Genomic DNA, 25,931 nt, shown 5'->3' on the forward strand with positions numbered 1-25,931 from the left:
TTCATATGATTCCCTGCAGTCTGCCAAAGAAGGCTTGGTTATGAGTCTCAGCATCTGCTTTGATACACTGCTAGGTAGAGTCTTTCAGAGGCCCTCTGTGGTAAGCTCCTGTCCTGTTACTTGTTTTCTCCTACTTCCAATGCCCATCCCGTTTGTCTTTCTAAGTGAGGATTGATCATCTTACCCCTGGTCCTCTTTCTTATTTATTTTCTTTAGGTGTACAGATTTTACTATGTCTATCCTATCTAATAGGTCTAGTACCCACTTATAAGTGAGTATATACTGTCCGTGTCTTTCTGCTTCTAGGATACTTCACTCAGAATGATCTTTTTCAGTTCCAACCATTTGCCTGCAAATTCCATGATTTCCTTGTTTTTATTGCTGAGTAGTGTTCCATTGTGTAAAAGTACCACAATTTCTGTATCCATTCCTCTGTTGATGGACATCTGGGTTGTTTCCAGGTTCTGGCTATTACAAATAAAGCTGCTACAAACATGGTTGAGCAAATGTCTTTGTTATGTACTTGAGCATCTTTTGAATATATGGCTAGGAGTGATAGGTTAACCCTGAGGAAACACTACTTCTAATTGTCTGAGAAAGTGCCAGATTGATTTCCAAAGTGTTTGTACAAGTTTACATTCCCACCAGCAATGGAGGAGGGTTCCCCTTTCTCCACAACCTTCTTGGTTATGAACTAATGGGTAGTCTGCCTTGAAATCATAAACAGACTTACAGTTTATGTGTGTGTGTGTGTGTGTGTGTGTGTGTGTGTGTGTGTGCGTAAAGACAAGGACAGGAGTTTCTCATACAAGGGCATGGGAGGAATTTAAAATGTAATTATATTTTAACATAAAATTTTTTTAAAAAGTTGAAGAAAGAAGACCTGGGGTAAGATTATCAACCTTCATTTAGAAAGAAAAATGGGATGGGCATTCAACATAGGAGAAAACAAGTAACAGGACAGGAGCCTACCACAGAGGGCTTCTGAAAGACTCTACCTAGCAGTGTGTAAAAGCAGATGCTGAGACTCATAACCAAACCTTCAGCAGAGTGCAGGGAATCGTATGAAAGAAGGGGGAGTTTGTATGTCATGGAAAAAATAGGGGCTCCACAAGGACCAAATATATCTGGGCACAGGGGTCTTATATGAGAGTGTTTCTCCAACCAGGGACCATGTATGGATATAACCTAGAACCTCTCCTCGGATGTAGCCTGTCGTAGCTCAGTAACCAATTGGTTTTAGCTAGTAAGGGGAACAGGGACTATTTCTGACATGAACTCAATGGCAGGTTCTTTGACCTCCTCACCCCTCAAGGGAGGAGCAACCTTGCTAGGCCACAGAGGAGGACTTTGCAGCCAGTCCTGAAGATACGTGATAAAACAAGGTCAGATGAAAGGGGAGGAGATCCTCCCCTATCATTGGACTTGGAAAGGGGCAGGGAGGAGATGAGGCAGAGAGGGTGGGATTGGGAAAGAATGAGGGAGCAGGATACAGCTGGGATACAGAGTTAACAAAATGTAACTAATAATATAAATGAAAATAAAATTCAAAAAAATTAAGAAAATTCTTCACTTTTTCTAGAACAGTATTTCTCAATCCTTTCTGAAGATGAACTAGTTCAGAATATCATCAGAAATTAAGCTTTGTACTGGGGAAGAATGAGTAATATAGATGTTTGAGAAAGGGAAATGACCATGCAAGTCTTGGAGGGAGAGCACGCAAGTGGAAGAGCTTCCAATGAAACACAAAGACTAATGTTCAACCAAAGTTACTGCATTGGATGGGATAAACGAAAATCTGGAAATTGTTGTGCAGAGCTCAGTCCATAGAAAAAATGACAAGCAAGAAACCTCAGTACTTTGGCATGTTGAGATTCTTAGAAATACTGGTAAATAAAAACATTTTTATTATTTTATTTAATTTTTGAGACAGGGTGTCTTTCTGTGTAGTTTTGGTAGACCTGGAACTTCCTATGTAGACGAAGCTGGCCTCAAACTCACAAAGATATGGAGCTTTCTGCTTTTCTGTTTCTGAGATTCAAGGCTTGTACCACCATGCCTGGCCAATACTTTCTTCTTAATGGTATATACTGATGTCACATAGAACACATATGGAGGTCCAAGGACAACTTATGGTAGTTGGTTTTCTCCTCTCAAAATATTTTCTTTCTGCTTATAAGATTCAGTATTCTATATTCAAAACCAAGGAAGGTCTAAAGAGAAGATCCAATACTAAGGAGATGATCATGTGGTTTTTCTCCTTCAGTTTGTTTATATGGTGGATCACATTGATGGATTTCCATATACTGAACCATCCCTGCATGCCTGGGGTGAAGCCTACTTTGTCGTAGTGGATGATAGCTTTGACATGTCCTTATATTCAGTTTGCAAATATTTTTTTGGATATTTTTGCATCAATGTTCATGAGGGAGATTGGCCTCAAAGTCTCTTTCCTTGTTGGGTCTTTGGGAGGCCAATAGATAAACAGAGTAATCCATCAAAAACACAGAGAGACAGAGAGACAAAGACAAGATGCGAGACTGAGAGAGAATGAAATAAGACACTTCTTATGGATACTATATCTCACAATCAGATTTCGCACACAAAGGCACAATGAAGATGCCACATCACAGAATTTTGTTCAGGACCACTTGATTTTTTTGTTTGTTTCTTATTTCACTTAGCTTTCTAACTTGCAAACATTACTAACAAGTAGTGAAACAGAACAGATTAGAAATCTGTACAATGTTAATCTCCTACTACATACACTAAGCTAGTGAGACAGCATGTGAATTGCCCTGTTTATGCTCTATCACTATTGATAATTCTCAATGAGCCTTTAATTGCTTTAATTTCTTCTCTCAGTGTAAAGCCTAGGATATATGCCAACAGTTATTCCTTTGAAAAAAATCATAAAAATACATTCATGTTTTGATTTGAAAACATGTCCCTTGCTTAATTGGTTCACTACATGAAGTGTTAGTGAATTACGTATCTTGTAATCTTCAATTTAATCATAAATGTTAATGATGGTCCTCATTAAAAGATACTACAGTAACTAATGATAAGCTGAGTTAGATGAAACATTTAAAAAATTATCAACTTTTAAATATAAATAACATTTTTATTTTAATTTTTGAAGTCTCTCTACTTATATATTACTGTGATAGTTGAAAATTAAAATTAAAGTTTTCAATATATTTTATTGTATTTCTTTTTGCCCAATGATAAGAATTTATGTCATTTACTATTTATCATTATTCATTTTAAGATAGAAGCTTACTTACGATAATTCATTCTAAAAGCAATGAAAGTGTGTACTCTAGAGTCACGAACACTGGATAGATGGAAAGTGGTATAAACCAATTTAAAAAGGAATAATGTCACAGTTATAACCTCAGTTTCTAGAGTTGAATAGCTTCTGAAAAAACTCTCAGTTAAAATTAGTGGGATCAATAGCTAATTTTCATCCAAATTTAAGCTAGTCTTTTGGGTAATATTTTAAACAAGTATAGAAAAAAGTACAGGATAGAATAAGAAATAATTTAGAGACCACAATTAATGCAAAATAAATACATCTTGCATATGTGACTAGCTAGGACATATTTTATATCTCATAGAAGTAATAAGTTACAGATGTTCAGAATTCATTGATTTTAGGTAAATTTATAAGCTATGTAGCAATCAGAGTAAATATGCTTTAGAACAGTTCTATTGCCCACAAAGATTTCTTCTATTATATTTGTTGACATGAGTCTCCTGTGTATATTAAACACACTAAACTTTCAGGAATCTCTTCTTTTACTTAATTAGCGATAGTTTATGAATACTTCTTAACTTATCAAGGAAATCTTACTATATGCTAGAGTAGAATTTCAGAAATTTCAGCATGGCTTCATGTTTTGCATATTTCTTCCTGGGGTGTTTTATCTCCTAACTTCTGAGACAGTAGACTTCACTGTTGTTATCTCAAAAACAAACAAATAAACACAAAACAACAATAAAACAAAAAACTAATTCTAGTCAAATACCTGATGTGTATCTAATAAAATGCTTACACTCAGGTTCTGACTACATGCCATTTGCATTTCATTCATCTTATCTAGGGAAAGCTCTATCTATGGCTGAGCTATCTTGTGAATGGCTAGGTCATTGTACGGGTATATAGGTCTAGGATTTTATAGATTTTGACTAGTTAAGACCTTTCTAAAAACTTGATATCTTAAGCTTTTATGATGTATCTGCCTAAAATATATTCAAAAATTTCTAAAACTTGGTGGATGGAGATATGAATCAGTGAGTACAGGCACCTGCCCCCACTAAATCATACAACCTGAGTTCCATCCTGGGAACTCATATATTGTGAGAACACAACCCACTCCCACAAATTGTCCTCTGACTTCCACATGCGTTCCATATTACAAACACACAAATAAGCAAATGTAAATAAGTAAATATTAAAATCAAAAGAAAGAAAATATTAGGAACCCAGGAAATGAATACAACGAGAATCAGATAAAGGTACACCAACAGGGCAAATGAGCTGCTGAAAGGAAGAAAGAGATAGCACAGAATCTTTTTTTACAGACCTCTGAAATCTGGACTTTCTGCCTGAAAGAATAGTGTTTTTCTTGCATTCAGAACAAACTCTTAAAATTAAGAATCAAACACATCATGATTTCTACTACATTAAAAAGACTAAAAGAGTGATTGATTGTATAGAAGGAACTAAGTGTGATGATAGACACAGGGCAAATGAGAGAAGGAAATAAATTATTTATCAGTGTGTAGTTCTTTTTTTTTTATTTTTATTTTTTTTTATTTTTTTTTATCAGTTACATTTTATGAACTCTGTATCCCAGCCATGTCCCGATCCCTCATTCCCTCCCAGTCCCTCCCTCCCTCCCTCCCTCCCTCATCTCCACCGTGCCCCTTTCCAAGTCCACTGATAGGGGGGACCTCCTCCCCATTCATCTGATCCTGTTTTATCAGGTATCTTCAGGACTGGCTGCAAAGCTCTCCTCTGTGGCCTAACAGGACTGCTCCTCCCTTCGGGGGTGGGGAGACCAAAGAGCCAGTCATTGAGTTCCTGTTAGAAATAGTCCCTGTTCCCCTCACTTTGGGAAACCAATTGGTTACTGAGCTACCACAGGCTACATCTGAGTGGAGGTTCTAGGTTATATCCATACATGGTCCTTGGTTGAATGTCAGTCTCAGAAAAGACCCTGTGCCCAGATATATTTGGTCCTTGTGGAGCTCCTATCCTTTCCCCATCAGACTAACTCCCCTTCTTTCTTATGATTCCCTGTACTCTGCCAAAGGTTTGGTCATGAGTCTTTGCTTTGAAAACACTGCTAGTTAGAGTCTTTCAGATGCGCTCAGTAGACTCCTGTCATACGTTCAATGCACATCCCATCTGTCTTTCTAAATGAGGATTGATCATCTTACCCCATGTCCACTCAATTGATTATCTTTTTTAGGTGTATAGATTTCATTATGTTTATCATATCTTATAGATCTATATAAGTGAGTATATCCCATGTTTGTCTTTCTCCTTCTGGGATATTTCACTCAGAATGATCTTTTCTAGATCCCACCATTTGCCTGCAAATTTCATGATTTCCTCCTTTTTGATTGCTGAGTAGTATTCCATTGTATAAAAATACCACAATTTCTGTACCCATTCCAGCGTTGATGGACATCTGGGTTGTTTCCAGGTTCTGGCTATTACAAATAGAGCTGCTATAAACATGATTGAGCAAGTGTCCTTTTTGTGTACTTGAACAAACTTTGGGTATATACCTAGCAGTGGTATAGCTGGGTCTGGAGGAAGCACTATTCCTATTTGTCTTAGAAAGCGCCAGATATCTTTCCAGAGTGGTTGTACCAGTTTACATTCCCACCAGCAGTGGAGGAGGGTTCCCCTTTCTCCACAACCTCTCCAGCATGTGTTATCGCTTGAGTTTTTCATCTTGGCCATTCTGATGGGTGTAAGGTGATATCTCAGGGTCGTTTTGATTTGCATTTCCCTGATGGCTAATGAGGATGAGCATTTCTTTAAGTGTTTTTCTGCCATTCGACATTCCTTTGTCGAGAATTCTCTGTTTAGCTCTGTTCCCCATTTTTTAATTGGATTACTTGGTTTGCTGCTTTTCAGCTTCTTTAGTTCTTTATATATACTGGATATTAGTCCTCTGTCAGATAAAGGGTTAGTGAAGATTCTTTCCCAATCTGTAGGCAGTCGTTTTGTTTTGATGATGGTATCCTTTGCTTTACAGAAACTTTTCAGTTTCATGAGGTCCCATTTATTGATTGTTGCTCTTAGAGCCTGTGCTGTTGGTGTTCTGTTCAGGAAGTTGTCTCTTGTGCCAATGAGTTCTAGGCTGTTCCCCACTTTTTTTTCCAATTGATTTAGGGTATCTGGTTTTATGTTGAGGTCCTTGATCCACTTTGACTTTAGTTTTGTGCAGGGTGATAAATATGGATCTATTTTCATTTTTCTGCATGTAGACATCCAGTTGGTCCAGCACCATTTGTTGAAGATGCTGTCTTTTTTCCATTGAATGGAATTGGCTTCTTTGTCGAATATCGAGTATTCATAGGTGTGTGGATTTAGTTTTGGGTCTTCTATGTGGTTCCATTGATCCTCCTTTCTGTTTCTATGCCAATACCATGCAGTTTTTATTACTGTTGCCCTGTAGTACAGCTTGAGATCAGGAATGGAGATACCTCCAGATGATCTGTTGTTGTACAGGATCGTTTTGGAGATTCTGGGTTTTTTGTTTCTCCATATGAAGCTGAGAATCTTTTTTTCAAGGTCTGTAAAGAATTGAGTTGGTATTTTGATGGGAATTGCATTGAATCTGTAGATTGCTTTTGGCAGTATGGCCATTTTCACAATGTTAATCCTACCAATCCATGAGCACGGGAGATCTTTCCATCTTCTGATATCTTCTTCGATTTCTTTCTTCAGAGACTTGAAGTTTTTCTCAAACAGGTCTTTCACTTGCTTGGTTAGAGTCACACCAAGGTACTTTATGTTATTAGTGGCTATTGTGAAGGGTGTTGTTTCCCTAATTTCTTTCTCAGCCTTTTTGTCTTTGGTATATAGGAGGGCTTCTGATTTTTTTGAGTTGATTTTGTATCCTGCCACTTTGCTGAAAGTGTTTATCAGCTGAAGGAGTTCTCTGGTTGAATTTTTGGGGTCGCTCATGTATACTATCATATCATCTGCAAATAGTGACACTTTGACCTCTTCCTTTCCGATTTGTATCCCCTTGATCTCCTTTAGTTGTCTTATTGCTCTGGCTAGGACTTCAAGTACTATGAGTACTATGTTGAAGAGATATGGGGACAATGGACAGCCTTGTCTTGTCCCTGATTTCAGAGGGATTGATTTAAGTTTCTCTCCATTGAGTTTGATGTTAGCTATAGGCTTGCTATATATTGCCTTTACAATGTTTAGGTATGTGCCTTGTATCCCTGATCTCTCCAAGACTTTAAACATGAATGGGTGTTGGACTTTGTCAAATGCTTTTTCGGCGTCTAAGGAGATGATCATGTAAGGTTTTTCTCCTTCAGTTTGTTTATGTGGTGGATTACATTGATGGATTTCCGTATGATGAACCACCCTTGCATGCCTGGGATGAAGCCTACTTGGTCATGGTGGATGATATCTTTGATGTGTTCTTGGATTCGGTTTGCAAGTATTTTATTAAGTATTTTTGCGTCAATGTTCATAAGAGAGATAGGCCTAAAGTTCTCTTTTTTTGTTGGGTCTTTGTGTGGTTTAGGTATTAAGGTGACTGTGGCTTCATAGAATGAGTTTGGTAGTGTTCCTTCTGTTTCTATTTTGTGGAATAGCTTGAGGAGAATTGGAGTTAGCACTTCTTTGAAGGTCTTGTAGAATTCTGTGCTAAAGCCATCTGGTCCAGGGCTTTTTTTGGAGGGGAGACTGTTAATAACTGCTTCGATTTCCTTGGGAGATATAGGGCTATTCAGTCTTTCTACCTGATCTTGACTTAGTTTTGGTAGATGGAATCTTTCAAGAAAATTATCCATTTCATTCAGATTCTCAAATTTTGTGGCATATAGGCTTTTGTAGTAACCTAATAATTGTTTTGATTTCCTCAATGTCTGTGGTTATGTCCCCATTTTCATTTCTGATTTTGCTGATCTGGATAGTTTCTCTCTGCTTTTTAGTTAGTTTGGCTAAGGGTTTGTCTATCTTGTTGATTTTCTCAAAGAACCAGCTTTTTGTTTCATTGATTCTTTGGATAGTTTTATTTGTTTCTAGTTGATTGATTTCAGCCCTTAGTTTGATTATTTCCAGCCGTCTGCTCCTCTTGGGTGTATCTGCTTCTTTTTTTTCTAGGGTTTTCAGTTGGGTCATTAAGTTGTTTGTATGTGATGTTACGAATTTCTTCTTGCAGGCACTTAGTGCTATAAATTTTCCTCTGAGCACTGCTTTCAATGTGTCCCATAAATTTAGGTATGTTGTGCCTTCCTTTTCATTGAATTCTAGGAAGTCTTTAATTTCTTTCTTTATTTCTTCCTTAACCCAGCTGTCATTGAGTAGTAAGTTGTTCAGTTTCCATGTGCGTGTCGGCTTTTTGTTGTTTCTGTTGTTGTTGAGGTCGAGCTTTAGTCCATGGTGGTCAGATAGTATACAAGGGATTATTTCAATCCTTTTGTATCTGTTGAGGCTTGCTTTGTGGCCCACTATATGGTCTATTTTGGAAAAGGTTCCATGCGGTGCTGAAAAGAAGGTGTACTCTTTTGAGTTTGGGTGAAATGATCTGTAGACGTCTATTAGGTCCATTTGATTTAGGGATTCTGTGAGTGCTTTTATTTCCCTATTTGGTGTCTGTCTAGTTGATCTGTCCCTTGGTGAGAGTGGAGTGTTGAAGTCTCCCACTATTAAGGTATTAGGATCAATGTATGATTTAAGCTTTAATAATGTTTCATTTACGAATGTCGGTGCTCTTGTATTTGGGGCATAGATATTCAAGATTGTGATGTCCTCTTGGTGGATTTTTCCTTTGATGAGAATATAGTGGCCCTCCTTATCTTTTTTGATTAACTTGGGTTGAAAGTCTATTTTATTAGATATTAGGATGGCTACTCCAGCTTGTTTTCTGGAACCGTTTGCTTGAAAAACAGTTTTCCAGCCCTTTACTCTGAGGTAGTGTTTGTCTTTGTTGCATAGGTGTGTTTCTTGGATGCAACAGAATGTTGCATCCTGTTTCCTTAACCATTCTGTTAGCCTGTGTCTTTTTATTGGTGAGTTGAGTCCATTGATATTGATAGATAATAGTGACCAATGCATGTTAGTTCCTTTTGTAATGGAGTCGATGATCTAACCCTGTTTCATTGCTTGTTTTCTTTTCATTTTTGTTGGGACATCATCTGTATGCCCTGTTTTCTTGGGTGAATTTGTTTTCATTGGATTGGAGTTTTCCTTCTAGTATCTTCTGTAGGGATGGTTTGCTGTGTAGATATTGTATAAATTTAGTTTTGTCATGGAATATTTTGTTTTCTCCATCTATGTTGATTGAAAGCTTTGCAGGGTATAGTAGTCTGGGTTGACATTTGTGATCTCTTAGAGTCTCCATGACACTTGCCCAGGCCCTTCTGGCTTTCATAGTTTCTGATGAGAAGTCCGGCGTGATTCTGATAGGTCTACCTTCATATGTTACTTGGCCTTTTTCCCTTGCTGCTTTTAATATCCTTTCTTTGTTCTGTAGATTTAGTGTTTTGACTATGATGTGACGTGATGTGTTTCTTTTCTGGTCTAGTCTATTTGGAGTTCTGTAGGCCTCTTGTATATTTATGGACATCTCTTTCTTTAAGTTGGGAAAATTTTCTTCTATGATTTTCTTGAAAATATTTTCTGGACCTTGGAGTCTGGAGTCTTCTTTTTCATGAATTCCTATTATTCTTAGATTTTGTCTTTTCATAGCATCCTTGATTTCTTGGATATTTTGTGATTGGAACTTTTCTGATTTTACTTTTTCTTTGAGAGAAGTATCCATTTCTGCAAGTGTGTCTTCAGCTCCAGAGATTCTCTCTTCCATCTCTTGTATTCTGTTGGTGATGCTTACTTTTGTTGTTCCTGATCTTTTCTCCAAGTTCTCCAGCTGAAGGGTTTTCTCATTTTGTGTTTTCTTTATTGATTCTAATTCTGTTTTCATGCCTTGCACCATTTCTTTCATGTGTTTGAATTTGGATTCCTGTCTCTCTACGATGGCCTCTATTTCTTTTTTCATTTCCTTCTTATATGCCACTAATTTTTCCTCTACTTGTGTATCTATTTGTTTGGCTATGTTTGCCTGTGTTTCTTTAAGGATATTGTCTATTTCTTCTTTCTTTGCCTCCAATTGACTGGCCATCTCTTTGAAAGACTTGTTCATTTCCTCCTTATGAGCCTCAAATAATTGGGCAAGCATGGCTTTAAAATCATTTTCCTGTGCTTCTGCTGAATTGGTGTATCCACCGATTTTGGGGTTTGCTGGTGAAGTCATGATGTCCTGATTTATGTTGGAAGTGTTCTTTCGCCTACCTCTGGCCATTGGCTTATCTGAAACCTTCCCTGTTTGTTTTTGGATTCTGCAGATCAGACTGGTGCTGTCTCTCTCTGGTGTCTGGAGAGTTCTTCAGGAAGCTGAGCACTCTCAGCGTGTGCTGAGGACTAGCTGTACCTGTGGGAGGAAAGTACGCAAGCGCAAACGGGGCAAATGCAAGCGTGTGTGTGTGTGTGCGCGCGCGTGCGTGTCTGTGTGTGTAAGTGTGCGTGGATGAGTTTCTCGAGGGACAGAGTGATGGCTAATGTTGAACCCTTGAGTGTGTGGGAGGGGCTCTGTACTGTATATGTCACAGGCGCTAATGATGATCGCAGCGCAATTTCTGGCATTAACTGTCTTAGCTCCTCAATCAGGCCCACAGGGCAGGAACTTCAATGCCCCTAGTGCCCCTCTGTTTCCCAAAGTGGGTATGTGGGTGGGAGGGGGGTTCGATGCCTGGCTTCTGATTTAGAAAGACCCAGGATCTGGGGAACTGCAGATTCTCAAGGATGCACTCACTTACAGACAGGTCTCTTGGCCGAGATCGTGGTATCCGGGGCTCTCTGCTCTCTGGTTTGGCCCTGCTTCTTTGATGTGTTCCACCAGTTCTGTGCTGCTGTCACTGCCAGGTTCTGAGGTCTTGCTGCAGCTGGAGCTTTCAGGGTGGTCACTTCAGCAGGGATGGGGTAACCAGGCTCTCTGTTCTCTGGTTTGGCCCTGGTTAGTCTTAAACTGGAGGGCTGTGGTGCCCTGCCAGTTCAGTGCTGCTCCGCCTCCACGTCCCCCTGTAACTGGAGACTGGGTTGCTAGTCCCAAAGCTTTCTGGGAAGTCCTGGGATCTCTTCCTTGTGCTCTCCAAGCTTGGGAGGCCCAGCGCCTGGTGTGTCCAGGTTGTATGACGTTTCTGCCTGGTTTTGGTGAGTATATAGCGTATTCTCTGTCACTGTGGGATTGGGCGGGCCGCACCGTCAATGATGGCGATCCTGCGGAGCTAGTATGGTGTCTAGCAGATTCGTGCCCTGGGAGGATGGTGCAGCCGCTGCGCGAATCTGGGAGTCCGGGGCACGTACTGCTGGCTTTTGTCTGCCGCTAAAGTGCTTGGGGCTCCGTCTCAGCGGCTGTATACCCCAGGCAGTTAGGTCTGCGCTGAGAAAGATGAGTCTGCTGTGCCGCTGTGCCGAGGAGGAAGGAGGTCTCCAGTGTGTAGTTCTATGCATCATTGGAATGCTTTGGATAGTGAGTCTTCAGAAACTTTTTATACTGTCTCTTTAAATTAAATGGTATCTCAGATCAAACTATTTTCAAGTTTCTAACATTGAAAATTAGAGAGTTTATAAACATGATAATAGACGTTTGTTTACAAATAGTAAGATGACAATGAATTTAGTTTACAAGCAACTGAAGCATAATAAAAGAGGTATTCATTCGTTACTTGTTCTCTGCCAGGAAAAAAAAAATCTAGGGACATAAGGTATTTCACTGAACATAATGAAGACAGTTCCTTGCTTGCAGCAGATAGAATATTACAAAAAGCAAGTAATTAAATAAAGAACAAATATAATACATATTTTTTTTTACATAGTATGTTATACTTCTATCAATTGCATGGTGATGTGATGGCAGCTGTTGGAAGAAGAAGAAAGAAAAAAAATAGAACATAATTTGGGGAAGGAAAACTAGTCAGGCTATAAGAAGAGTCATTGAAATTATGGGTATGAATTTGACAATGTTTGAAAGATGTATACTAAGCACAGACGTTTAGAAGTTTCATGTTCATCTACGTTTGAGTCTTTGTAAAGACCTTTCTTCTCAGAGGGAAGGTAGTAGGCTTACATGACTTGGAGTTACGATTATAAATAAAAGTTATGGGGAAAATTCAATTTAAAATAGCCACAGTTGTTTTCATTTTATTACTTGGATGTCTGTGCCAGTTTGAAGGTATTGATGTATTCTGTGTTCTTGAAGGATCCTTGGATGATGCAGCCAACAGAATTGCAAAAGCTACTTGGAATTATAAATACAATGGGCTAATTCTTGAAATGATAGTATGAAATCAAGCATTATTTTCACATCTTTTAATTATCAGAGCATTCTCAAAAAGTAGAACTTAAGGTAATGAGATAATTTCTAAGAAAAGCATCAGGTGAAGATGACAGAACTCATGAATAACATTATAAAATTTATGGACCATGGGTCAAATGTCATGACCAGGGCAAATAAAATGTGCTATTTGGTAATAAGAGAACTTGCTTTTTTAGCATTAAAACTGTTTATGACTGTTCCATACTAGAAATGCACACAATGCACAGCACATAAAATTCAAATGACTTAGGGGATTGAAACATGAGAGTGTGTCTCTAATATAAGAAATACATAATGGGCCAGGTGAGATCATAAGCCCTGTCACATCTTTCTGGTTTTTGGGCCCTCACATGCTTACATTTTCCCATATATGCTACTATTTCACTTGGTTCTCTATAATTCTGTAGTAGAACCATATAACTTAATAAAATTATAATTGTATCCTAAATTAATACATACCTTATACAGTAATATCTCTGTCCACTCATTTACTTAGCCATTCTTTCAGTGATATTTTGTTTCTTAGACCTTATCTATCTATGTAGAGTAAACATACAAAGAATAGAATCTTAATGAAATGGCTGCCTGTTATGGAATGAATCTTTTGTGGCCAATCTAAAAGTCCAACTGTTTAATTCTAATCTCAAAGATGACTGTGATCAGAAATAGTTTGCAAGGAAGAAACCAACTTTAAATGACTTCATGAGGATAGATTTTTACCTTTAACACACTGCCCACTGAATGAGGAGGAGGGAGAAGAGGAGGAGGGGGTAGAAGAAGAAAAGGAGGAGGAAGAAAAGAAAAAGAAGCATAAAAAGGAAGAGGAGTAGGAGAAGGACTGGGGTTTTTTGGTTGCTGGACACAGCAAAAAGGAGCCATATGTAAGCCAAGAAGAGAGTCTAGGGTAGGTAGTTATCAGATTGGGTGGTCGTAATATCCCAGATTCCAGCATCCAGGACTTACCTAAGTTATCTTGTGGTGTTTTGTTATGTGACAACTAATGCAACATACCAAATAAATACCAATATCCAATGCACTGGTTCATGATAGAAGTCTATAATAGGAGGAGCATTGTTAATTAAGTACAGTGCCTTCCAAGAGGAGATGTGCAGTGCTCCTTAAAGTCTGCATTTTTTTAACTGTAGCAATACAGAATTACAGAGAGAGACAACTTTGCAAAGAAAAATGGCATCACTCCCCATTTTGAATGCTTCATATACAAATACAATATTAGACCTTGTAAGGGATGCCCCCTTGTTGGCTTCACCTCATGGTGTAGGGAGAAGTACATTCAAGAGGTAGGAAGTTATTGCAGCTTTAAACAGGACCACAGAGAAAAAGACAACAAGCAGTGACAGGCTTATCCTCTTTATCACATTTTTTCTCTTGGGAATTATTGAGAAAAATCCTGCAGGGTCACAGAAGAAACAGCTGGAGATCTTCCATTCCTTTGTGCCACCTTTCCTGAAGGTTTCTCCAGCTTTAATATAAATGCAGTACCTTGGATACCAAGTCTTTAACCACAATGTGTTCTTAGGGGACACTAGGTAGTAAATGTCTTAGCCAAAGAAGCCAGTGTGCAAAGCAGTTCTGTACAGTGAGCATAGCATGGAGCAGAGATGGTGCCTCTGTCATCACTGGAAAATGTAGGCTTGAAACATTGCCTCTGGTTATATTCTGCTTTGTAAATGATGCACACCTCGTCCATGCACACCTCTCATTCAGATTGTTTTCCCAGAGTTTATGGTGATACATCATAATTGATTACACCTACCTCACCCACTGCTAGACTGAAATATCATTGGGTACATTAAACAACATGCGTGTTCTTTCTGTTGTTGTTACCCATTCATTCATTTAACGGAGAACTCGTTTGTTCCTTAACATATGCATACCTTGTGCTTACAAAACACTGGCAGACAGCAAAGGTGCAGCAGTGAGATAATTATGTGCCACGTTTAAGGAAAATAGAAAATAATCAATATTGCTTCAGTGACAAATATTTTGAAGGAGATAAACTCTGATACAAAAGTGACTGATATTCTGTAGACACTGTAGGAGAAAACAAGTAACAGGACAGGAACGTAGTACAGAGGGCCTCTGGAAGACTCTACCTAGCAGTGTATCAAACAGATACTAAGACTCATAACCAAACCTTTGGCAGAGTGCAGGGAGTCATATGAAAGAAGGGGGAGCTTGTATGACATGGAAAGAATAGGACCTCCACAAGGACCAAATATAGCTGGACACAGGGGTCTTTTCTGAGACTGACACTCCACCAAGGACCATGTATGGATATAACCTAGAACCTCTGCTTGGATGTGGCCCGTGGTAGCTCAGTAACCAATAGGTTTCCCATAGTAAGGGAACATGGCTTCCTTGTATGCTGTGAAACTAGGTTTTCTGGAAATGTCAATTCTGTTTTGAAGATTCTAAATATTGATTGACTGATTAAACCATGAGGATTCTTGAGAAGTGGGGTGTTATGTTGAAAGCCCAAACTTCCCTTTGCCATCATAAGTCATTTTCATGGTCTTCTGCAACCCGCCTCTGTATTTCTCTGATATATCTGATAACTTCATGGGCTCTGTACTGTTTTTTCTGTGACCAGGAATGTTATATACTCATGGGGAATACTTAGCCACTTGGAGCTATTTGAATCCACATTCCCTAACAGAGTCAGTCATATTTTGTCTTCAAACAATGCTTCTTTAAGAGCTGTATTTTCAGCTATAGCACTCTTAAGCATGTATTCAAAATATGCTCCAGTATACCACAAGGATATTTGCTCAACCATGTTCGTAACACTAGTGGTATTTACTCACTTATAAGTGGATATTAGACATATAATATAGGACAAACACACTAAAATCTGTACACCTAAAGAAGCTAAACAAGAAGGAGGACCCTGGGTAAGATGATCAATCCTCACTCAGAAAGGCAAACAGGATGGACATTGGAAAACGGAGAAAACAGGGAACAGGACAGGGTCCTACCACAGAAGGCCTCTGAAAGACTCTACCTAGCAGTATATGCTGAGAATTATAGCCAAACTTTGGACAGAGTGCAGGAAATTTTATTTAAAAAAGGGGGATAGAAAGACCTGGAGGGGATGGAAGCTCCACAAGGAGAGCAACAGAATCAAAAAATCTGGGCACAGGGGTCTTTTCTGAGACTGATACTCCAACCAACGACCATGCCTGGAGACAACCTAAAACCCCTGCTCAGATGTAGCCCATGGCAGCTCAGTAGGTACCTAGTAAGGGGAACAGGAACTCAGTGGCTGGCTCTTTGATCACCTTCCCCTGATGTGGGAGCAGCCTTCCCAGGCCACAGAGGAAGGCAATGAAGCCAATCTTGATGAGACCTGATAGCCTAAGGTTAGAGGAAAGGGGAAGAGCTCCCCTATCAATGGACTTGGGGAGGGTGATCAGAGGAGATTGAGAGAGGGAGGGTGGGGATTGGGAGGGGATGAAGGAGGGGCTCCAGATGGGATACAAAGTGAATAACCTGTGATTAAAATAAAAAAATAAAAAAAGGAAACTTTAGATTTTCTACAAGAGAAAGTTATTAAAGGATTTTACTTAAAGGAGAAAATTGAATATGTGTGTTCAATTGCCTTATAATTTATACATTTCAAAAGTGACTCTAATCTGTAAGAGCCAGAGAGACAGGAAAGACAAAGAGGAGGCAGCTGTTATAATCCAGGTGCAGAACAAGGGGCCCCTAGACCAATTCACTGTCAATACAGAGATAAGAAAGGCAAACATTTATGTTATGATTTGAAGAAATAAATAAAGGAATTAATTACAAATTTATGAATTGGATATAAGAGAAAAAATTAAAATGCCTGATTTCAAAGTCACTAAAGATATGTAACTGCTATTAATGTGGTTGGGAAAATATGAAAACAAATAAATGAAGAGACAAAAACAGGGGACTTTTTTCTTTCCTTGCTACTTGAAGTTTAAGTGACTAGTAGCCATTTATACAGAGAATTCAAGGAGATGCTGGGCTATAGAAGAATAAGGCTACAGTGATCTTTGGCTCCATAAAACAGTGAGAGCCATGGGACTGTGAAAAGGAGATGGTGAATCAGCTTGGTCCAGGACTGAAGTCAGCTGTACACCTCTATACAGATGGCAAGAGAAAGAAGGAAGTTAAAGTACAGTGATGGAGAAGCAAGAGCCAGCACTGGAGGAAGAAACTAGGCAAAGCAACATTTTGTTACATGGAGAGTGACTCAGTACTACAAATGCTGAGAACAGTGAGGGAGAAATGACCAGAGAAAATATCCCCGATTTGGCAAACCGTAAGATGGCAGTGATAACCCCCCACCTCCCAAGAAGAGGTTTCCTACACGGTAACAGAAGCCAGTATGGAAAAAGCTGGAGAGAAACTGCCCAGATTTTCAAATTCTCCATGTTGTGGTGGCTGAACTTTATTTACTCTTTCTTGAATTACTCTGCTTACCACTCCCCACAAAAATAAAAGAACAAGAAAGGGAGGGACTTTGGGGGTATATCATGCTGAATTTTCAACCTTTTGTAACTTGAAATACAAGTTTTAGAAATGAATAAATAAAAAGAAGCAAACAAGCAAGCAAGCAAAAGCCCAAAACAAAAGTCAGATTCTGAGATCCTCATGTTTACTGTTTTAGTTTGGTTATTGCTGTTTTGTTCAGGGTTCTGTGCAGCAGGTAGCTCAGGCAGGCCTTCTATTTACTGTGTTGTAGAAGAATTTTAATCCAGCAACATTGCTGTTCTGGCAAGGGGGTCATACCCAAAGACTCAGTTCTGTGTGATCCTGCTGGAATACAAACACATCCTTAGTACACACCTTTCATCCCTCTGAGTGGAATACACACCCTTAATCCTTCTGGCAAGAATATAGATATGACTCGTCCATAATCCCTCTGGCTGGAGTACATACAGTGCCTTTGTTAAACCCCTTTAATCTCAAACAATGATGTTTAATTGAGAGACAGAGAAAGTGACAAATCAGAGAAAGATTTGACAGAAAGAGTCAGTGACAGGTTATATCTAATTCTCACAAGAGTGAGACAGAGAGAGAGAGAGAGAGAGAGAGAGAGAGAGAGAGAGGTGACTTAAAAGCCACACAAAGAGAATAGGACAGATACAGTGGAGGAATGTATAGGTTAGAAATACAGGAAAGTTTGTGGTCTCAGTATAGTAGAGTTTGGGAGTACAGTCCAGTTTGGTGCATTTCAGTTCAGCTGACTGAAGTTCAGTCCTGTAGTTTAGAAGCAGTTTTTCCAGGCAGAGCAATTCGGTGAGAGGCCAAAAGAAGTTAGTTTGAATCATGACACTTGGAAAGGAGTTTTGAGCCAGAACAGCTGAGTTGAACCAGCCAGCCAGAGTTCAGGAAGAACTAGAAAGGGTGAGCTTATTCAGCAGTAAGTCCCAGAGGCTGAAAACATTCTAGGCCTAGGTTAATAGATAAAGGCTGCAAACTGAAGCCTTCAGTGTTCCAGTTTGCAAAAGATGAAATGTTATGGAGGATGCATGCTTCCAAGCCTAAGCCTAGGGATAATTAGATAGAAAACACTCTGGGCCCTGTCAAAGTCATCTATATGTAAAGCTTGGGAATGGCTCTGCTCTTATCCCATCTTCTCAGGAAATAAAAACAACATTTATACAATCTCAGTTATTATGTAACTGAGAATGGCCTTGAACGGATCCTCCTGTCTTCACCATTGAAGAATTGGGACTATGAGTCTCATCATCTGCTTAGATCCTTTGTTGGGTGGAGTTTTTCAGAGGACCCTCTATAGTCGACTGCCATCCTGTTCCCTCTCTTCCACCGCTTCTGGTGTCTATCCTGTTTCCATTCTGAATGAGATTTAGGTATCCTCCCCAGGGTCCTCCTTGTTTAGCTTCTTCGGGTGTGTAGATTTTAGTATGGCTATCCTATATTATATGGCTAACATTCACGTATAAGAGACAGTGTACTGTGCATGACTTTCTGTTTCTGGGTTACCTCACTCAAGTCAATCTTTTCTAGTTTCATTCATTTGTCTGCAAATTTCATGATTTCCTTGTTTTTCATAGCTGAGTAGTAGTTCATTGTGTAAATATATCATTTACATATGTAAATATGTAAATATGGATGCAACCTCTGTATTCGTTCTTCCATTGAGAGACATCTATTTTGTTTCCAGAATCTGGCCACCCAACAGGGAATTTAAGCTAATGATGAGACTCGCAGCCACACTTTGGGCACAATATAGGAAGTCTTAATGGAAGAAGGGGGAGATAGAAGGACATGGAGGGGACAGGAACGGCACAAGGAGACCAACAAAGCTAAAGAACTTGAGCTCAGGTGGTAATGCAAAGACTGATGCACCAACTAAGGACTACGCATGGAGAGGACCTAGACACTGAGCTCAGATGTAGCCAATAGGCAGCTCAGTCTCCTTGTGGGTTTTGGAGTAAGGGCTGAAGTAGCTGCTGCTGTCATGAACGGGATCGCCTGCTCTTTGATCACGTGCCTTTGCCTGTGCCAGGCCACACAGAAAGAAGATCCAGGCAGTCCTGATGAGACTTGATAAGCTATGGGCAGGTGGCGGAGGAGGAGAGCTCTCCATTTGGGAATGGGTTGGAGGCGGGGAGAGGAAGGAAGGGTGGGACTGGGAGGAGTTGAGGGAGAGGTTTCAATCGAGATAAATGCTGAATAAATTGCAAAAAAATATTAAAAATTAAGAAAATTATTGAAACAGAGAGAGAGAGAGAGAGAGAGAGAGAGAGAGAGAGAGAGAGAGAGAGAGAGAGAGAGTTAGGACAAGAGGTAGAGGTACATGGCACTACACCCAGTTCATGAGGTACCAGAGTCTGAACCCAGGGCTTTTTGCTTGCAAGACAAGTGCTCTATCAACTTTGTTACCTCCCAGCTAGTACTCTGCAGGCTCTAGCTTGTGACTGCTATATAATTCTGTAGTTTGTCATCCTTCCCATAGAAGTAATCTCATTATATGCTGAGTGACAGCCCGGTCATTTATAAAAAGTATGTATTTCAAGAGAAAATATGCATTTGTCATCATAATTTTTTGTTATTGTTCTCTGTGTTTCTTTCCATCAATCTGAAAAATAAATTTCTGTTGTCTAATCATGAGGCATGCTGGGTGCTGGCAAAAGTAAGAAAGTACTTTTAAAGAATTTTTTTTTCCTAAAGCTATCTACCTTATGTGTTCTGTACAGTAAGTATAATTTTCTATGAGTGTGAGTGATGAAATTAAAAACAAAAAAAGAAAGAAAACCCAAAGGCTTTGGAATAATTAGCTGAAACACTTTTCATTTCTTTCTTTCTTACAAGGACACATTTAAACTCCCCTTTTATCATCTTTTGTTTATTTTCCTGTTCCAGTTTATTGAAAGTTCGTGCATAGAGAGAGAGAAGATCCAACCACAGAACACTTTTTATAGGGACTTGTGGAAACTTCTTTAAATGTTTTCCTTTCTATCTTGGGGACTCCTAAAAATAACTTGCAGGTGGGCAACTCCACTCAGAGCCAAACTCTACCTCTGTTCTTTATTACAATATTTCTTGCATTTTTAGAAAGCTTTGCAGCCGATATAGAAGTTTTTGATTAGTTCTTTTCTGTATCTGTAGTTTTCCAGAGTTGTTTTATTGGCCTCCATAAAGTCCATAATCTTGTTTTTATTATAATTTTAGTTTTTGTAAATGAACAATGAAGTGGAATTTGGACGTTGAGCCAAATGCTATTTTATTCCTTTCAAAAAATGGTCTCTGGTTGTTACTTGATCCTGGACTTGAACATCAAAGGTTTACAGAAACCTCTGTGTTGAAGAACACGAGATGATGCAGCCATCCTACCAGGCACTGTGAAGCTGGGTTATCTAAAGACAGAGATCTTTGGTTTATTCTTTTGTTTGTAATTGCATCATTCTAAAAGTGTGGCAAACATTTCAAAACCCAAATGTCTAGTGCCACCAAACAGTTGAGTTTTCTGTGCCTACTGTCCAGTTCTGGAGGTGAACTCATGAGTACTTGTCGTTTTAATCACCATGCCATCTCAGTGTCTCTGCAAGCAGACTCCCTCGCATCTTTTAAATCTGAATGTTGCCCTTTGCCTTAGAATGAGCCCTGTAATTTTAAACAAGCAGGATTGCAGACTGATGGCCTCACTGTTGCTGTGTGTGACACATAGAAGCATTATGACTGCATCTTTATCATGAAGTTCAGGAAGTAATGTGGTTAAAATTAATTTTTTTTCTTAATTCTATTTCCTATAGTAGGAGACACATACATCTGCTTACACTTAGGAAAGACTCACTACCCTCAGGATTTCTGCCATCTAAATCACCAAAATGACTGATATTGTGCTTAAAATTAAAAATAGTTACAGTAAAAAAAAAATCCCTGAGGGTCATGAAGAAACCTTGCATTCAAGTCAAAAGACTTGTGCTATTCAGGAAAAAAAATAAAGAAAATTGTTGTTTGGTGAGTAGTTTAAAAACATTGTCATCACAAGCTTTATGTTCCCATGTAAGGGTGTGAAATAAATGATGTCTCTATTTCCTTGTTCATTGACATTTTATGAGTTGGTAGATCTGCTTCTTTTTCCCTCATTTTTTATTCTTAAAGACTGATTAACTTTAAATATGAGACATGGTTTCTGTGTAAGGTAAACTATACATTGCGAATATGTGTGCCTAGCTTGACCTAGCCCTCCTTTACTATCCCTTTCTTTAATGTGTGTTTTTCCATGTCTTTTTGTCTACAGGACATAAGTGAACATTCCCTTTACAAAGTAACACTTTAGTTTTAAGCTTTTTTTTCTTTACCATGGTGAGAGATTTTAATAATTACTCTTATGAAAGGTGTTCATATTATTTGTATCTTTCGATTATAAATTAATTCTCTCTGCAGAAATACACAATGTATTCTAGGGGAAACACTAACAGACACAATAGTTGCATCAGAGGGAATCCACTTTTGAATAATTTAACAGATATTATCAAAATGACGAGTTTTAGTATACATAACGTAATTCCCTTTATGTGACTATTTAAAATCTTGCCAGACGGATGGCCGCAAATGTGCTCACTCATTGTTTCCAAATGCTTTTTCATGGTGCTTAGTGAAGAATCCTCCTGTGGTTATTGGCTGCTTGCATTTCTGCTTGTACTCCTTCCCCAGCTTTCAGTTCCTAATTTTTAATCTATCTCGTGTAAGCGAGAACATATTCTAGGTGCCGCGCCCAGTACTTTGTAGTTTGGATAACTTTTTTAACCCATCACTTTTCTTGTCCCTTTATTTTATACTTTTAAAGAATAGATATTTTATGCTCTTAAACATATTTGGCTTTAGTTTTGTCATATGAGGCACTTTAAATACTTAGCAAAATGATGCAGGTACATTAAAAAAAATGTAGCCAACTGGGAAGCAATAAAGTAGCAGTAAATTTATTTAGTCTATTCAATAAGTGGGTTCTTGAGTAAGGGGAGCAGGAGTTGCCTCTGTCATGAACTTTGTTGCCTTCTCTTTGATCATTTACTCCTGGCCATGCAGCCTTGCCAGGCCACAGAGGAAGAAGATCCAAGTAGTCCTGATGAGACTTGATAAGCTATGGACAGATGGCAGAGGAGAACTCCCCCTTTCAGTGGACTAGGAGAAAGGGATGGGAGGATGAGGGAAAGAGGGTGGGACTTGGAGGAGTTGAGGGAGGGGGCTTCAATAAGTATATATAATGAATAAATTTTAAAAATTAAATAAAGAAAGAAAAAGAAATAACCAGTGAAGTTTAATTAATACTATTTATATTAGCCTTTCAAATTTAAGAATTTTGTTTTGATGTATATGTCAGGGTTTATGTACTGAAGTAATGAAGGTAAAGTTAGTTTGTAGAAGGAAGCACCCCTGTTTGGAAGCAACATTTAACTGAGTGGCAGCAAAAGTGACAAATCAAAAAAATATTTGACAGAATAAGATATGCCAACTCTCTGGAGAAAAGAAAGAAACAGGAAACTACTTACTTAAGGAGCGATGCAGAGAGAGAGAGGAGGCAGTTTAATGGGAGGTAGTTTTACCCAGATAGTAATAGAGAGACAGGTTGCATGAGAAAGCCCAAGTGAAGACCAGATGAGCCAGAGAATGAGAAGGAGCCAGGAGATTAGAACAGATTGCTGGAGATAGTCCGAGGCCAAAGAGAACAATTCAGGGGCAGAGAGAGAACCGGACTGAATAAGTCAGCTGACAAGGGAGTTTGAACCAGAACTGCTGAGTTGAACCAGCCAGCCCAGAACTCATTAAAATCATGAGAGGGGTGCTTATTTTTTTAATTTTTATATTAATTACAGTTTATTCACTTTGTATCCCAGCTGTGGCCCCCTCCCTCATTCCTTCCCGACCCCACCCACCCTTCCTCCCTCACCTCCTCTCATACCCCTCTCCAAGTCCACTGATAGGAGAGGTCCTCACAAAGGGGAGCTTATTAAGCAGCACATCTCAGAGCATGAAAATATTCTGGGCTTAGACTACTTTGTATAGAGGCTGGAAGCTTCCAACACTAGACCGAGGTTAACAGATAGAGGCAGTAAGACTCTGAGAGAACAACTGAAACAGGCAAATAAAAGTCCCTTTACAATGCACTCTTAAATATTTGATTAGCAATTTTGAACAGGCTTTTGAAGAGTGTTCACATTTCACAGGTTGATTAAAAAGCAAAGATCTCACATGGAAGAAGTATCTTTGACCAAAACCATAGAGTCAGAGAGCTAGCATGGGAAGATGTATTTGAGATTAATAGACTTACTGTCCCTGGGGGTGGTGATTTCCTTCGCTGAGATTCCCTGAAAAATGCTCAGAGCCCTCACTCTCTCTCTAAAAGCACCACTTATTCACATTTTCCCTTCCTTCTTTCCGCCACTGACCCTCTCTGTTTTCTTGTCTTCCATTCTTTCCATTGAACTTGATGTTTTCTCTTAGTAACGTAAAGTAAGTCTTTCTAGTCCTTTCTGCATTTTGCTATAATTCGTCCTCTTCTAAATTATCTTTTTTTTCTTCCTTTATATACAATTTTACTTCAACATTTATATCAGGAATAGCTACCCAGGAGCCAAGAAGATAAATCACTAGGTAGAAATTCTTGCTGCTGAGCTTGACAATGAGAATATTACCTGAAAGTGTGTGTGTGTGGGGGGGGTGTAGCTAACACTAATATATGCAAGAGAATGGTGTTAGGTTCTATGTCCTTTAGACCCCTTTATGATAGGGCATATTAATCATTTGCTTGTTATTCTTTGCAATATTGTGTCCATTTTGAGGAAGACATTTCCTATTCCTTCACACTGCTCTTTGATGGATTTATGCTTTTCATGATGCTTGTGAGATTCTCTAGCACCTGTTCCATGAGCTTAACCTCCCCCATGACACCGACTTGTTTGACACATACCCTAATCAGGGCACATATCAAATATATTTGAAATGCTCTTATTTGTCTATGAGATTCTTATAGGCAACTAAAAGAAATAAATTATCAATAGTTTACCATAAGTCTTGGAATGTCCACGTTTTTAATGTCTGTATTAAGTTCTAGACTTTGAGCTTAACTGAAAGGCCTTACAATATCTTTTCGGCATATTAAAGATGTCAAAGTCACTAATATCATTCTGTGGACCCATTTTTATGTTAACTAAGTGCCACTTGACCAACAGCATTATAACACCATGGCAGTGAATGGAATGACTGATAATTTGTATGACCAGTGGGTGAGAACACATTTTACAAGGCAATAGGAGACAAAGTGCTGAGTCAGATCTACAGCAGGATGGACAGTGAGACATTGCATCACACCACTCAGAGTTATGCAAGATTTAAAGCCTAACAATTTCATAAAGTTGGAATTTATTAATGAATGTTTTAGCCTGAAAATAACTCAAGGTAACTGAAACCACATAAACAGAAACAGTGATTAAGGATGTACTACTACATAGTGAATTTCTCTCTCTCTTCTACACACACACACACACACACACACACACACACACACAAACACATACACACATGTGTTGAGTATCTTGGCAGTAACAAAGAACACTCTAATTGGACTTAAGGAAGAGGAAAACCATGCCTGGTACAGGAAACAGAGCCAAATACTCAGTGCTACTGAAGTCCATAATCTTGGAGGAGAACCTACAACCGCTACACTAAAACATCACAATCCCTAACAGAAACTTAAATTTGTCCTTGTACCCACAGATAACTGTAATTCTGACTCCCCATAAAGGAAACTTCTCTTTGAAATAGAGAGGGACCATTATAGAAATTAGTACAACCAATCAAAATGCAGAATTTTGGAAGCCGTTGCTCAGGGACATACTTACACAACTCCAGTACCTACGGCTTAGGGAAGGATCTTTATGAAAGAAGGGGTAGAAAGATTGTTAAAGAAATAAGGAATTTGCTGAGACGGTTTCACCTAATTATGTCACATATGTCACCCATATCATCTCACTTACTGATGAGTAAATATACACTGAACAAGGAAAAAAATAATAACACACTACTGTGGAGGAAAAATCCGGGAGGCCTAATCCCCAACACAAAGAACCATAAGCAACTAAGTAACACTGATAAACAGTTCTGCCCAAGAAGGGACATACCAATTTGTTATCTAGTACTTATTAGTCAACCCTGAAAAAAAATATATATATAAGTCATATGTAGATTGTGCATGTTGTATTGATATATTTTGGAAGATATATGTGTGTTATACATATGTATACTCTATGTATATATGAAAGACATGTATACTTGTGCATAATGTATATACATATATGTAACACAATTAACTTAAAAAAAGAGGTCAGAAATTTGAAAGACATAAAGGATGGGTATATGGCAGGGTTTTGAGGGAGGAAAGATAAGGGAGACTATAATGTTATAATTTCAAAAAATATAAGAAAAGAAAAAAAAATTAAACAAAGACATTCTCATCTGCTTGTGTTCTTCTAAAACTCTCTTCTGATTGACCCATGTTCTTTTCTTTTCTTAGTTTTCCACACTCAAGTCTGCTCTTTCACCACTTCTCTGCTCTTTCCACTGAGACATCACTCCGACTTCCTGTTTCTCTAACCTCTCTTTTCACAAATTCTCAATGTGATCTATGTGCCACCTTGCGATCTATGTAGGGTACATTTCTGATGAAGGGAAACGTGTTCTCCATGCATGAGTATTCTGGTCTCTGTTACAGTTATTAAAAATACATACGTCTACCTGTCATCTCATTATAAACTAGACTAGGTG

The sequence above is a fragment of the Meriones unguiculatus genome, chromosome 12 (assembly GCF_030254825.1).
Source record: "Meriones unguiculatus strain TT.TT164.6M chromosome 12, Bangor_MerUng_6.1, whole genome shotgun sequence".
Classification (NCBI taxonomy): Eukaryota; Metazoa; Chordata; class Mammalia; order Rodentia; family Muridae; genus Meriones; species Meriones unguiculatus.